General features: G+C 35.5%; 1 long non-coding RNA gene across 2 annotated transcripts in view; it reads right to left on the reverse strand.

Moving 5' to 3' along the window:
• The window catches only part of LOC116658538, a 160,113-nt gene that overhangs the window by 77,361 nt on the left and 66,323 nt on the right, over window positions 1-16,429 (reverse strand). For both annotated transcript variants that reach the window (XR_004313805.1, XR_004313804.1), the window contains exon 2: window positions 14,551-14,593. This is a non-coding gene — a long non-coding RNA (uncharacterized LOC116658538). The remainder of the gene's footprint in view (window positions 1-14,550; window positions 14,594-16,429) is intronic.

A 16,429-nucleotide genomic window follows, 5' to 3' on the forward strand; every position in this document is an offset into this window, starting at 1 on the left:
ACACTTTGGGTTAAGATCCAGTACTACTTCATTCACTTTGCTGCTCATTTTCTTCCAACTTGGGCTCCTGGGAGCGCTTTCAGTTGACACCTCTGTCCCTTTGTCATACACCCATCATTATGTTTGTTGTGTGTCTTTCTTTTTTTTGTTTTTGAGTACTACAAGCTGCTCTATCTTGCATCCTTCCTCCTCCAGTCTTAGAATCAACCGTTTCTCTGAGAAACTGCGTTTCCTGTATTCAAGAATAGTATTAAAAATTAAGTGGTGCTAGGTGTACCTGTCACTCCTAGTGCCGCTGTTTCCAGTTCCTCTCGGATGAGAGAGTAAGGAAATGCACGTGTTCATACTCACTGTGTGTACACAGATGCATCAGTGCTTCTATTTCTAACCATCTGTAACTATTTTAAACCAGACAAGAGTTCTTACCAATGTCCCCTAACTCTGGGCCATTAGCAAGCAGATCATTCTAGCTTCCAGTCCTTGCTTATTTGTAAACTCCTTCTCCAACAGTGAAAAACCTGGTCCATCCCATCCACCTTCCATTTATTGAAGTGTTCAATTCTACTATACATGTGAAGTAGCATCAGAATTGTTAACCCATACCCTGTAGGAAACAACTTTTTCAACTAGATTACAGTGCTCCTGTGTGGTTCCTTTGCCTTCTGTGATACAGACTCCGCTTCCAAAGTTTTGGAGGCTCAATGAGGCTGTTTCATAACATTAGATTTTATTGTCACATTCTGCAGTCCACCCTGGGATCCACCACCTCCTACATATTTTTTAATTTGTAAATATTAAGATTCATCTCCTGGGTATATAGCCAAAAACAAAAATAAAAACTAATTCAAAACAATATATACACCCCAATGTTCACAGCAGCATTATTTACAATTGTCAAGATACGGAAACAACTTAAGTGTCCATCAAAAGATGGATGGATAAGGAAGTTGTGGTATAAATAAATATATATAATGGGATACTACTCAGCCATTAAAACTGAATGAAATTTTGCCATTTGATGAACTTGGAGGGCATTATGCTAAGTGAAATAAGTCAGAAAAGATAAATGCTGCATAGTATCACTTATATATGGAATCTAAAAAAAAACAAAAAAAAAATCTAGTGAACATAACAAAAAGCAGCAGACTCACAGGTACAGAGAACAAACTAGTGGTTACCAGTGGGTGAGGGGAGGGGCAATATAGGGGTGGGAAAGTGGGGGGGACATAGTACTCGGTATAGGACAGGCTCAAGGATATATATTGTAGAACATGGGGAATATGGCCAATATTTTGTAGTACCTGTAAATGGAAAGTAACCTTTAAACATTGTATAAAAAAATTAAAAATAAAAAAATTAAGATCCAGTTTATGCTATAAAGTTCTATGAGCTGAGACTAATGCAGTGCCATGTGCCAACCACTGCAACATCATACAGAATAGTTTCACTGCCCGAAGCAAATCCGTGCTTCACCTATTCAACCCTCTCCCCCAACACATGGCAACCACTGACCCCTTTTTACCTGTCCCTTTATAGTTTGCCTTTTCCAGAAAGTCGTATGATTGGAATCATACAGTTTTTTTCAGACTGGCTTCTTTCACTGAGCAATATACAGTTAAAGTTTCTCCATGTCTTTCTGTGGCTTAGTTTGCACTTGTTTTTTTGGTTTTTGTTTCAATTGAAGAATAGTCAATTACAATGTAAACAATGTGTCAGTTTCCTGTGTACATTATAAAGTCCCAGTCATGCATATATATACATATATTTGTTTTCATACTTTTTCATTAAAAGTTATTACAAGATATTGAATATAGTTCCCCATGCTATACAGAATAAATTTGCTTATCTCCAAAATTTATCCACTCCCATCCCCTTTTCCCTGGTAACCATAAGACTGTTTACTATGTCTGCGAATCTGTTTCTGTTTTGTAAGTGAGTTCATTAGTGTCTTTTATTTTTTTAAGATTCAACATAGGAGTGATATAAAGGTTTTTTTTTGTTTGTTTGTTTTCTCTTTCTGGCTTACTTCACTTAGAATGATCTCAAGGTGCATCCATTTAGTGCAAATGGTGTCTTTTATTCTTTTTTTAAAATCACTGAGTAGTATTTCATTGTATAAATATACCACAGCTTCTTTATACAGTCATCTGTTGATGGACATTTAGGTTGCCTCCATGTCTTGGCTATTGTATATAGTGCTCCTGTGAACATTGGGGTGCCTGTATCTTTTCCAGTTAGAGTTCCCTCCAGATATATGCCCAGGAGTGGGATTGCTGGATCATATGGTTAAGTCTATTTTTAGTTTTTTGAGGAGTCTCCACAATTTCCCATAATGACTACACCAAACTACATTCCCACCAGCAATGTAGGAGGGTCCCCTTTTCTTCACAGCCTCTCCAGCGTTTATTGTTTGTGGACTTTTGAATGATGGCCATTCTGACTGATGTGAAGTGATACACTGTAGTTTTGATAATTAGCAATACTGAGCATTTTTTCACGTGCCTGTTGGGCATTTGTATGTCTTCACTGGAGAATTGTTTGTTTAGGTCTCCTGCCAGTTTGGGTTGTTTGTTTTTGTTATTAAGTTGTATGAGCTATTTATATATTCTGGAGATTAAATTGTTGTCAGTTGCATCATTTGCAAATATTTTCTCCCATTCCATAGGTGGTTATTGTTTTGTTTATGGTTTCCTTTGCTATGCAAAAGCTTAAGTGTAATTAGGTCCTATTTATTAATTTTTGCTTTTATTTCTATTGCCTGCATAGACTGCCCAAGGAGAACATTGGTAAGATCTATGTCAGAGAATGTTTTGCCTATGTTTTCTTCTAGGAGTTTTTATAGTGTCTTGTCTTAATGCTTAAGTCTTTAAGCCATTTTGAGTTTATTTTTGTGTATGGAGTGAGGGAGTGCTCTTTGTTGATTTACATGCTGCTGTCCAGTTTTCCCAGCACCAGTTGCTGAAGAGACTGTCATTTCTCCATTGTATATTCTTGCCTCCTCTGTCAAAGATTAATTGACTGTAGGTCTGTGGGTTTATTTCTGGGTTTTCTATTCTGTTCCATTGAATCCATATGTGTGTTTCTGTGCCAGAACCATACTGTTTTGATTACTGTAGTTCTGCAGTATTGTTTTTATAACTGAATATTCCATTTATCCATTGTGATTGATATATCACAGTTTCTTTACTCACCTATTGAAGGGTATCTAGGTTGTAATATTTAGCAAAACATTATAGTGAAATAAAAAACTTGTACTAAAATGAGCTGTCATATGCACTGGTAGAGCTTTACTTTCCTTCAGTTTTTCACAGTCTTACTCCTGACTCACACACTGGCAGGATATGATTCAGAACATTTGAATCAAATAGAACTAAATTCATGTTTAAAGGATATCAAAACACAGTGAACTTGTTTTAGTGTGGTGTTTTGAAATACCTGAATTTAGTAATACTGATTTCCTAACACTCAGTCTATGCAACTATTTATTCACAATAACCAAAAATATTCCAAACTGGATTTTTTTCCAAAGAAACATAATCTTCATGTAATTAAGTACATAGTTACAAGTAGCTAAAATACTTTCCATTTACCCAAGGATCATTTCATAAATAAGTTGGTTAATTTTCACTCTCCTATGTACACATATATGAACTTAAAAATAAACTGAATAATTTTTTTCTATTCAGGGGACATCCTGTTATATTTATAAATCTAATCTTTGTTTACTATTAAATACAAGTATACTTAATTTATAAACTGAAATGGTTTTTAAAATAAATTTACTAATATTTTGTGCCATTTAATTGGAAAGCAATTTTCTTTTGAAATGTGTATTTTTATTTTTATTGTTTTGTTCCCTTATTTAAAAGATTGTAACAGCATATTACAAATGCTCTTCACCTAACACAGAGCAAGAGAAGAACCTGGTAGATTAAGAACTGTAATAATAATGAATAGAAACAAATGATGCTGAACAAATATAAAATGTTATACTGACATATGCATGTGTTTACAGTCTAATAAGTGTCACTGTATGACATTTAGTTTCTGAGAATATTGGCTAAACTTTAGCTTCTAAAATATATTTTAGGTTATAGAAATAACCTAGTAAACAACTTAAACAGACCTGTACTCAAACATTTGAGATATTCCTTCTCACACAGATCCATAAGGATCATGATGGATTACTGTACACCAGAGAACACAGATTAGTATTTGCCTTCCACAGTAAAATCATGACCTTGATTTTGTCGACTGAGGTCAAGGTAGCAACATTTCACTACCTCAGTTAATTTAATCATGGTCATCATATTATTTGGAGAAGGGCCTAAGAAATGTAAACATTCCTCCACTTCATTAATAATATGTTCTCACAGAAAAAATATTCTACAACCAACTAACATATTAAAATGAAAAAACTTGTAGTACAGCCCTTCTGATGGTTTCTTTCCTGGCCTAACAGAAATGACATTAGTGAAAATATATTAACCAACTAATTATATTAATCCTTAAGAAGAAATCAAAATACAGGGATTGTATTACTGCATTTTAACCACTTAAATGGTGATATCACATGGACATGGTCTGGAGATTTCCAGCAGGCAACATTATGCATTTCTTACCACATAAACATCAGACTATCAGGGCTGCCTGTGGCACTGATAGGCAGGTCCTTGATTTTGACAGTCTGTGTAAATATGACACCTGTCCATTGATTGTTTCCAAAATGATGTTTTTCTATCCTCTTTATTTTCTAAAGCCATAAAAGGTGAATCATCTTGAACAGAGTTTCAAAAGCATAACTTATCATTTGTTTGATAATATTCCATTTAAAATTCAGATCATAGCATTTTTAGTTGGGTAATGAGAGATACATATGTACTGTATAAAGTTGGAACATGATTTGAAGTATAGTTAATTTAATGTTGCATTAGTTTCTGGTGTACAACAAAGTGATTCAGTTATATATACATGTAAATTCTTTTTCAAATTCTTTTCCCTTATGGTTTATTACAGTATATTGAGTATACAGTTCCCAGCACTATATACTAGGACCTTGTTGTTTATTTTATGTATAGTAGTTTTATCTGCTAATCTCAAACTCCTAATTTATCCCTCCCCCTCCCTTTCCCCGTTGGTAACCACAAGTTTGTTTTCTGTATCTGTGGTGCACTATTAATATAAATAGAAATAATGAGAATAGAACAATAATATGTTTTCTTCTCATTAAACATACTCTATTTCCCACAACTAGAAAAGGGAATTTTATTTTCCTGGCTTAATTTTAAAAGTGTATAATAAAAGCGTTATAACCTAGTTCTCTCAGCACACATGTGCAGTGGCGTATCTGAAAGGAGGAAATAAGCTTCACAAAGTTGAAGAAAAACATCCAGGTTTGCACCACAAAAAAAAGACACATTAAGGTTTCAATACCAAATCATCTAACTCTAAAACATATGCTCTGTGATATATCACGATTCGTTGTGTTTAAAATTTAATGGAAAAATACAAAATGACATACAATTATAATAAAATTTGGAGTTGTGTATGTTTCATGTCCAGGAAAAGGAAGCATTTCCTAGACTGAAGCAGTTAATAGGGAACAAAGGTTACTTAAGCAAATGGTTTATAAACTTTTTAAAACCTATTTGGCATTGTCTCCTACTAAACTGTAGTTACAAAAAAAGTTTGATTCCATATCAGTATCTGTTTTTTCAGTTTTAATTTTAACAGTGTACTTCAGTGAATTCTCAGACCACTATATGAGACAAAATTACCCCCATGTGCAAAATCCTATTTTTATGCATAGCATTTAAATCGGATCAGTAAAAACATGTAAGGCTTGAAGACACTGAAATAGTGAGGTGGTTCCATCCAAGCCAGAGGCCAGAAGGAAAAAGCACGGAGAACCAAGCCACTGTAAGTCTTTAAGTTTGTAAACTCCATGAGTTTTTATTAATTCATTTGAGGATGACCTAATTTTCAATGATCTCTTTAGCACATTTTACCCATTTTATCCCTATATGCTCCTAATAACTTATCTAACCTAGCTAGTACAAGTCTGCATTACTCCTGGAAACATTCTGAGAATGATAGCGTTTCCAGTGAATTAGGCATGCCTTTTATTCTTGGGGGACTTCTGTGTTTAAATGAATACTCACACGCTTCATTACAGTATCTCTAAAATACATGCACACCCTGAGGCATACCAAATTACTGAATTAAGGTGACATAATTCTTAGAAAAAGAGTTCAGTACTTCGTTCCTAAAATATACCTATGTCTCCGAGGTTCTGACTAATTTATACTGCTAGGGGATCTGCCCCAATTTACTCTGGCTTCAATAAAATACCTGCAGCTGCCTCGAGCTACAGCTCTGATTTGGGACAGCAGCACCAGCCAAATTAGTGTTATCACAGTACCATTATTTTTAATAGCTCTTCACTTCATCAGAGTGAAAAGATTAGGACCCAATCTAACTTGTTAGTTTCTTGTTACCTGGAGAGCTCAACATGCTTCCAAATGGCAGATTAATATTAGTTCACAGCTGAACTAAAGAAAACACGTTCTTTTATGTATAAATAACACCAACTGTAGAGTTGGGACAATTTCTTCATCTCCTTTAGTGGTCTGAGAATTCACAGAACTACAAAAGATAGTTTAAATTAAAAGAAGTTGTGAGATTGTTATGGAATAAAATCATTTTTTGTATGTCCGTGCAATGGCAGGACTAGATTCTCACCTCTTGAATAAAGTGAAGTAACGCGACTAGAAATGCATTTCTAATGAAATAGCAGGTGAGTTATTTTGTAGCTTTCCTAAGCTAAGTTATAGAGTGGTATTTATGCTGGTCTTCCTGAATATCAGATGGGTGAGGCCGAAGGACATGGCTTTAAACACTGAAAAGGAAGAATTTTTTCTAAGAGGAGCCAGATATACAGGTGGAACAACTGGCTCTTAGTTTGCAGCTGTGAAGTGAACTGACTTAAAACTGTAGATTTCCCATCCAGCTGTGCTGCTGCACTGCCTAATTTGGAAGCTGTCATCCAAAACAAGACCAGGTCATTTATAGCTGGTAGGCAGCACGAAATGTACACATGACCTTTTGTGGTGTAGGTAAAAATTAATCCTTGAAGAATTTATTTTCATTATCTAAGCCCTTTTGGAAAAGAAATAAATAAGCTCTCTATGTGCAACCATCTTCAAAAGGTTTTTTAACAGAACACTGGCTCTTTCTTTATCAGCTAAGGAGTTATATGTAAACAGGGAGCCCCAGCAGTCGATTTGGTTAACTTTTCTGGAATCATGAAAATAATGGTGCATTCTCGAAGCGAAATGTGCTTTCCCTTTATAGTATAAGACTAAACTTGTGATCACTTCACTGTGTTATCTAGAAGTAGCTACTCCTTCCATTCCTTATATTCAAAATTAAATTTCTGAGATAGAAAATAAAATAGAGATTTAGTATTGGGGTGGAGGAGAAATAGTTTACTAAACAATAAATTTCTGTTTTCAAAGATAACAGAATTGAATTAGCTCTATACTAGTTTACTGATAGTTTAAAATGATACTACTTGTGGTTTCTGATTTATTCTCTAATTTTTGTGTTAAAATACTCATAAAAGTCAAAAAAGTAAAAAAGAGGCAACATTTTAAGAATACTGTTAACAAAAGTCACTGGGCAGTCATCTCTTGGATGTAAGAGGACAGATTCAAATTGTATCTAAATCTTTAAGGCAAAACTGGAAAATTCTACAGAAAACAAACTAACATATGTTCATTTTATCCAATCCAATCTCTCATGTAAATACTCGAAGGTGTTTTTGTTTGTTTGTCTGTTGGCAGACCAGAGGTAGAGAAGCCAGTCTGACATATGCTCTTTATAACAGAGAGAGAAATCAAAATAACCAAACGTAGCTTGAACAACTATAGATCAGTCAAAAACAAATGACAAAATAGCAGACATAGTGATATAAATACCTGCTATAGTATGAAATGTATAAAATGGAGCAAAGACCGATGTATTATTTTAATTAAGTATACACTTAACAATGAAGATTTTGTAGCCACAAGCCTATTTATCTGTTTTAATATCAGGAACACCTTGACAGAGTCCGAGGTCACTGTGATTTTACTAGGCATGGTTCTATGCCTTGATTCAAATGAGCCACGTGTACGGTGATTAAGATCAAGGGCACTGAAGCCAGATGACCTGAGACTGAACTCAACTTCAATTTACTAAAGGTAAGAGCATGTATAAATTGCTTCAGCACACTAGTTCTTAATAACAATACCATAGTAAGATTATCACGGATTAAATATACCTAATGTGCCTACACACCACTGTTTGTTCCTGTTTAGGTGCTAGGGTTTACATAACAGACTGTCAAATATAAAAACAAAGCTAGAGAGAATCTCAGTTCTTAATTTTCAGTTTCTATGACAATTACTTAGGAATGTGAATAATGATGCTGACTTATGATACTTAAATCCGTGGATTTTGGTTCAGCAGGAAGAAGTACCAGTAATGTCCATTTCTACCACTCACCTTAGATCTATGAACTACACTTTAGGGAACACAGAAAAGCTGATAACACAGTATCATAAGATTGACTTTGTGAAAATGAATTTTCAATATATATATTAAAATTCTTTTTCATTACGGGTTACCACAAGATATTGAATATAGTTCCCTGTGCTATAAAGAATTTTTTAATCTATTTTATATCTATATAGTAGTTAATATTTTCAAATCTCAAACTCCTAACTTATCCCTTTCCAACCCTTTTACCCCTAGTATGTATGTATATGTATGACTGAAACATGCTGTACACTAGAAATTGACACATTGTAACTGACCAGACTTCAATAAAATATATATAAAATCAAAAATTTCCAAACTATATAATACAGCTGAAGTCGTAGTCGGTAGTTTTACATGCTTATATTTTTAAAGGAAAGTAATGATGTAAAATTAAACCCAGCAAGTTAGAAAATTTTTAAAAATTACAAATTGAATAAAGTGTGTCTACAGATGTAAATAGAGAGGCAGGCAATGGAGAGGAAAGAGGGAGGGAGGAAATCCTTGTTTTCATAAAATCCTAACCTTTGTAACTTATGAAAATGAGAATAATTGATTTTAACAACAGAAACAAGAATGTGAAGCCCAGCACACCCTCAAGTCTGCCCAGAACTTGGACAGGCCTCATGTAATCATCTCAGTCACTATTGGTAATGAGGCCTGGCAGCACCCCCCTTTCTCAGAAAAAGCTGACACTCAAGGGTGATAGTGTAGGAGCTCAGGTCTGGCTTTCTGAAAACTGGAATAACATTTTCCATGGTGGTTAAGCTGTAAGAGAATTACACCTGAACTTCCCATAGAGACCTGCTGACACAGTAGTTTATTTTTCTTTCTGATTGTAACAAATTAGTTTTCTCAGTTGAGAATAAGGAAAAACCTGTGAATTCTTTTAGAAGCCATTGTTATTCTCTCTCTCCTTCTCAGTGTGTGTTAGTGTGTGCCTGCGTGTTTATGTGAGCTTAACTGATTCCCATCTCAGGCATACTCTTGAGAATGAGCACCATGACTGAAACATCAGCCAAATTACCTGTACTCTTAATATTTAAAAAAAAATTCTTATTTGCTCTCTCCCTGCCTTTACGCACAGTTAAAGTAGGTAAAATAATACTACAATGCTTCCTGTTTATTAGGTGCTACAAATGTTGTCTAAACCAATCCTCATAACTTTTATTTCATTTCTATTTCACAGGTGAGAAAAATGGAGGTCAAGGAGACAACATAGTATTTTTTTTACTTAAATACAGATATTTTATGTAGTCTGCATGGTCATTTTACAGCCATCTTCTAAATTCTATTCCAAGCTATCACTCCAAAAGGCTTGGAACTGATAATTAATCCACAAACTGATTGTGTTTTAGAAAATCAAAACTTAAAAAGGTTAAGTATATCTTTAGCAATTGTGATCAATTAAATCAAAGGAAAAATAAAGAAGTCTAGTATGCAGGAGCTAAGACAGAAGTTATTTGTGGGCTATTTGAATCAGGTAAAGGCAGGAAGCAATGGTTTTGGTATCTGCATAGAACAAGAATTCTAGGAATCAGGAGGAAAATCAAATAGAACCTGACACTGAGCTACCTTCAGAAAATCAGAAGTCTCAGAGTGTGTGCATAAAGGAATCTTAGAATTCTGGTCACAGGTTCAGGGGACTAAGGAAATATCCACTCCTTCAGGGGCTAGGCTAACATAAGAAACATCCCTGAGAGGTCAGGACCCTCAAAGCAGGTGATCAGATTCTTACCACTCTAATATTTTATAAGTAATAAGTTGAGAGACTAGTATGGAAACCTAAAATTATGAAAACTGAGAACACTGTGGGTCCCATTCAGAGAAAAACATAAAACCTCCTTTAGAGATGTTTCCCCAACCGCACGGGACCACTGTGCAAACCACCCTGAGGGGAGCTCACAGTCAATGTTTACAAACCGTATGAGGAGACCTGCACTGAGGAAAGGGTAACAGATGGAAGAAATGGGAGCACTTCCTCTCCAAGTGAAAAGATCCACTGGCATTCTAATCAAAATCTCACCAGGAATTGTAGCATAATTTGACAAGCTGATACTAGAATCCTAATGGAGTTGTAAAAGTAAAAATAGCCATGGCAGTTTTGAAAAAGAAGAGGTTTACTATCAAGCTACAGTAGTTAAAACTGGTTAGATGGAATGGAACTCAAAGTTCATTTTCCTCCAAGCACATATGGTACATGATACAGGCAGGAGTGACACTGACCATCAACAGGAGAAGGACTGTGTTAGGGTTCTCCAGAGAAAAAGAATACAAAGGACGGATATAGAGTGTGTGTGCGTGTGGAGAGGGGAAGAGAGATTTGAGAGTCAGTTTTTTCTTTCTTTCTTTTTTTTTTTTTACTCTTAGGGCTTCAAATTATTGAATAAGGCCTATCCACATTATGGAAGGTAACCTACTTTAGTCAAAGCTACTGATTTAAATGTTAATCCCATCTAAAAAAATACCTTATAGAACATGTAGACTAAAATGGCTCACCAAGTTGACACAAAATTCACCACTGCAAGCCACCCCCATCAACACGGCATCCATATACACCTCTTTAACCCATATATAATCCCCAAATACAGTAACAAGGTCCTAATTCTAACATGGGACATAAGATATGTTGACTTTATATGGTAATATTTAAAATGTATTAACTTTAAACCATGATATTTAACTTACAGGGTATCGAGGTGGGTAAACATCACCCAAGGACTTTGCATCCTCTTCTTGGTTAAGGGATAGTGCATTTTTGGTTGTTCTCAGGATAGCAGTATCCTGTTAGGCAGAAGTATGACTTTGTTATTCTCTCTAATTGGGGTGAGTATGCTTTAAGGAGACGTATACAGTTGCCATGTTGACACAGAAAATTCACCATCACAAGGATAGTCAGGAAATGTTTCCTCTCAAATTTAGAACCTTGGTCTCAACTGCCTAGCTGACATCATGCTTTGCAAGACCAAATAGAACTTATCACTATGTGCTCCCGAACTTGCTGCTCTCCAGTCGCTGTGCCTGTAAGTAAAAGGCAGCCGTCCCATCTGGTTATGCAAGCCTGAAACAAAGGTGTCAGCCTTGTCACTTTATGAAATAAAGATGAGAGGAAAATATCAATTATTAAAAGCCGTGCTATTAATCCTCTTTTAATCTACTTTATTCAACATGTTTATAATATTTAATTTCTGAAATCCAAATTAAGTAACCTAATGATTTCTGGTATTCTTACTATTTTATAAACTCATAAATCCGAGCTTATTCCTAAATCATGCACAATTAAAGTACGTTTTAAATGTAACTAAAAACATATTTAGACATTTTATTCAAAAGAGATCTACATTCTACAATTTTATAAACTCTGCCTATGAAATTTTTATAGTAGAAAGCTTTATATTTACAATTAATGGTAACTGTAGAAAATAATGTAATTTTAAATCTGACAAGAAAAGTATTTAAGAATACCTTTTGGAAATATCCCTTGTGTTTTTCTAGGAAGATAACTGGCACTGCTGGTTGTTCTCTTTGGTCATCTGCTTTAATTTCCATCTATTCTCTTTAAAAATCTTAGTACATCCTCATGGCCGTTGTGATGAAATTACCAGGCAAAATTGGGATAGATTTGGATTTCCTACAGAATAATACCTGATTCCAAAATGATACTTTATTGTTTAAGATGCTATTAATACAAACTGCTAGTAAGTAACAGTAAGAAGTGGACCAGCTGAAGAGTGACTAGGAGTGAATAGATCACTCCAACTTTTCCATGGGTCTAAGAACCAGAGACAGAAGTAGTAACAGATGGTGCTGACAGAGCCGCCGCTCCCCGGCTGTGATATCGAAACACATGTACGTTCATATCTAGTCAGCACCTCTGTCCCCGGGTTTAAGGATTATTTGGTGCGTTTCCCTCATTAGCATACTTACCTCTGAGTTTTTTGATGGAAAAGATTAGCTCATCTCTGTATCTTCAAAGTGTATATAAAATGCCTTAGCCAAATATATATATATATATACACACACACACACACACACACACTAAATGTTTATAATGGAGTGTTATAATAAATACACTGAACGGTGAAAATAAAGGGCATTAATCATATGTGTGCACTCTGTGAATGACTGCATTTTTTTCAGACACACTCACATGCAAACCTTAAGTCTTATTAACAGCACACTATTAGAGAACACTTTGAAACAAATGTACTTCAGACATGGTGCTACTAAAGAACATCCAACAGTTACTAAAGAACAAAAGATTATCATGTTCAAATATATGTGATTGTTTTCATAGAAACATGCTAAAAATTTGACAGTTATTTATATATATTCATTATTTTAAAAGGAAATCAAATTTTCATATATTTGATAGTATTATAAAACTCATTTCCAGACAAAGCTTTATGTAGCTTGGAATTCTGTTTTCAATTTTACATATGATTTTTGTCTTGCAGATACTAATTTTAGCTCAATATTCTGACTTCGTGCAGGATAGCTTAAGCTCACTCAACTGGGATAATCTGGCAGAATTTAATGAAGAAAAGTCGGAGAAATAGCTAAAGGAAACCAAGAAAGAATTTGTATGTCTCAGGTCTAGTGGGCCTGGGTGGGCGGATAGCGGGGTGGTGTCTGCCACCATGCTGGGCCTGGGGAGTGGAAGGGACCTGGGCTGCGGGAGAGGGTACCTGGAATAAAGACGGACTTCACTCTCCTGCATTCCTGGGAAAAGATCTCCTAGGCTAGGTTCAGCTCAGATAGTGGAGCCCACTGGAGATCAAGAGTGGAGAGAGGATCTGAAGGGGCAAACAGAATATACCCAGAACAGCCTGCACCTGTGACATTATCTTTGTGTAATAATAATAAAGAAAATTGTTGCTTTGCTTTTAGCCTAAGGCACAAATAAAAGAGGACAGAATTATATGGACGCCCTTGACACTACAAAACATAAGCTGTAACTAAGGTACATATAAATGAGTATCTCATTCTTCTCAGTGTCCTTTCTAAGTACAGAGTCTACTCTCTACAGGGATGGCCAGTTCACAGAACATAAGCCAGGTATGTGTGTTCCTGAGATAAGAGCTAATTAAACTCATCAACCAACAAAGGTGCTATGAGTTTAAAACAGTGAGAATACATGTTCAAGTGTATCTTCTTCACAACTACTCAAATATTGAAAACCTCACAAGCCACCTCCTCAGAAAGCAGTCTCTGCATGCACCGCACCCAGTACACTGTGGAAGACGTCAGTTCTCCCCTGTATCTTGTAAATAACCTGTTTTTCTTTTGAGGGCTATGAAAACTGCTACTTTAAACTTCAGTTTCCTTTCTGGTAACAGACATTACTGTGAAGGCCCATCTTTTTTTGGAAAATTTAGATGTGGTTTCAATATGTTGATTCAGTAACAGGTTATATTTTAAGCCCACTGGCAGCTTTTCTAGCCAACATTTCATTTTACTTACCAGAGAAAATGTGCCCATAATAATTTAAACAATTTAAATCATTTTAAACAATTATTTGTCCAAAAATAGTTTAAAAGTTGGTCAGATTATGGTGACAGTGTACCACCAATCCTAAACCACACACAAAAGAAAGGGAGTTGACATTCTGCTTCTAGAGCAGTTTTCTTACAAGTACTTTGAAACAGTGAACATGAGAGAACTAATGCGGTAACAATACATGAACGGCGCCATCACCACCTGGCTCAACCGAGCCAGGAAAGCGAAGCAGAGACTCCAGGAAGGAGCAGTGAGTTCTGTAGGTGTGCAATGAAGGAAGTTCCCAACATCCCAGTATCATCCTGTAGCTGAAAAACTCCAAGATGGGAGATGGAAGAGGGAAGCAGGCACAGGGCATTCAGCCAGGAAAACCCAAAACAACTCTGCTGAGGGTGACTCTGGGGCTAACCATGAGTTTAAGGGGCAAATTCTCAGTGACACGAGCGAAGCATGATCTACACAGGTACTCACTGTGGAGAGGGTGTTAGTCATCCAGAGATAGTTTGAGACACACCTGTTCACACAAAAATTTCAGTCAATAGTATCATTTCTTTATAATAAGAAAAATATATGTACATATAAAACAGGAATGTTTTTGAAAACTCAATTGCCTAATTAGTGAAAGTGAACATAAAAATATTAAATTAAGTAGAATAAGGCATTCACTGATCCAAACATTTTACTTTATCAAGAGCATTTGTCCCCAAACATGTTGTGATTGTTTTCATATAAATACTTCATGAAAAATTAAAGATGTTACCTACAGGTTATTACTGAAAAGGAAAAAACAAAAGTCAGACTTACCTTATATAGTAAGCAAATGCACAGAAACAGATTTCAGAGCTTGTAAAATAATATTTATAAATAACCATTCTCTCCCAGTATAAATGACCATTAGACTGAGATCAGCACCCAGCTGCTTCTATCTAACAGGGAGCTTAACTCTTAAATACAGAGGTATCTCCTCTCTACCCTGAGATTCATATCTAGTTTTCAGAAAAGGCGTAAGAAAATGGTTACGGTGCTCCAATCCTTAACTCCACGTTCTTGTATATTCACATTCCACTGCACAGAACACCTCACGTGCCTTTAACACCCTTAAAGCAGGCTTTTACCGTTTTGGTTCGGTGATCACATTTTGCCATGCCAAATGACAGCTGTTACAACATCAGAATATCATCAGTTTTATTTTCACATTGAAGCTGCAGTTATTTTTTAATACTTCTGTCCTTTGGCCTTTTTTTTATTCTATAGCTAAGTGGTTAACATTCAAATTACAGTCTTACAGTTTCCTGGAACCTGACACACTGAGCCTTATGTTGTCTTGTAGTTGATTTAGTTACACAAATTTCTGTTAAAGATTACTTCCTCTCACTTAAAGTTTAGCTTGAACTGCATGTTACAATAGGAAAAAAGGACCAATAGTAAGAAAGTTGTAACTCTTATCTTTGAAAATAAGAATTTAGTAGATATTGTCTGAAATGGAAAGATACATACATGACCATTATTCAGTTAATACATAAAGAGAGGCTGGGGCAAGAGGTTCCTAGTATTTCATACAAATGTATAGCACTAACTGATTTTTCAAACCACATATTTGCACAATTATAACACAAAAATAATAGGATAAAACAAAAGATACCTTAGACAAGTCAGGTAAAAATAGAGATAGATGTTTACTACAGTCTTAAATAGGTTAACAAACAGCAAAACATGCGCCTTCACATATACAACGTAGCAGCACCCTATCTCATGAGGGACCTGGACACTTGACAGGAGCTGAAACAAAACTAGAGGAGGGTGAGACACTAAGAGCATGGAAACTGAATGTTTCTGTTTCATAGGATGGTGATAACATAATATTAGTTCCTGAAGAGACACTGAAGATCATTTAGTCAAACATCCTTATTTTACTACAGAGGAATCCGATATTAGAGAAAGCAAGTTAACTGAAGACGGTCACAAATCAGTCAACAGCAAAACTGGGACTGGGCAAAACTGGGACTGGACACAACTGTCTGTAGATCTGGGACCTATTACTCTCCAGTGGTGTAAGAGCAAATGTTCTTCACCAGACAGCACAAAGAGGATATTGTTCAAAAGGAGAAACTGTAGTAGTGATGTGTTACAGACAGCCACCCACACACCCAGAAATATATACGATGATCACCCATTATGCACAAGACAGGAAAGCTGATAAATCTGGTCTAGTCTGAAGGTGGTCATAAATGTAACGTTTGTTTAAAGAAATAATTCAAAAACATTTTAAATAATTTGAAAAATCAAACACACACACACATACACACAATGAGTGGTATGATGGATAAAACTTGAAATGAGTGTTTTGATG

The sequence above is a fragment of the Camelus ferus genome, chromosome 2, assembly GCF_009834535.1.
Source record: "Camelus ferus isolate YT-003-E chromosome 2, BCGSAC_Cfer_1.0, whole genome shotgun sequence".
Lineage (NCBI taxonomy): Eukaryota > Metazoa > Chordata > Mammalia > Artiodactyla > Camelidae > Camelus > Camelus ferus.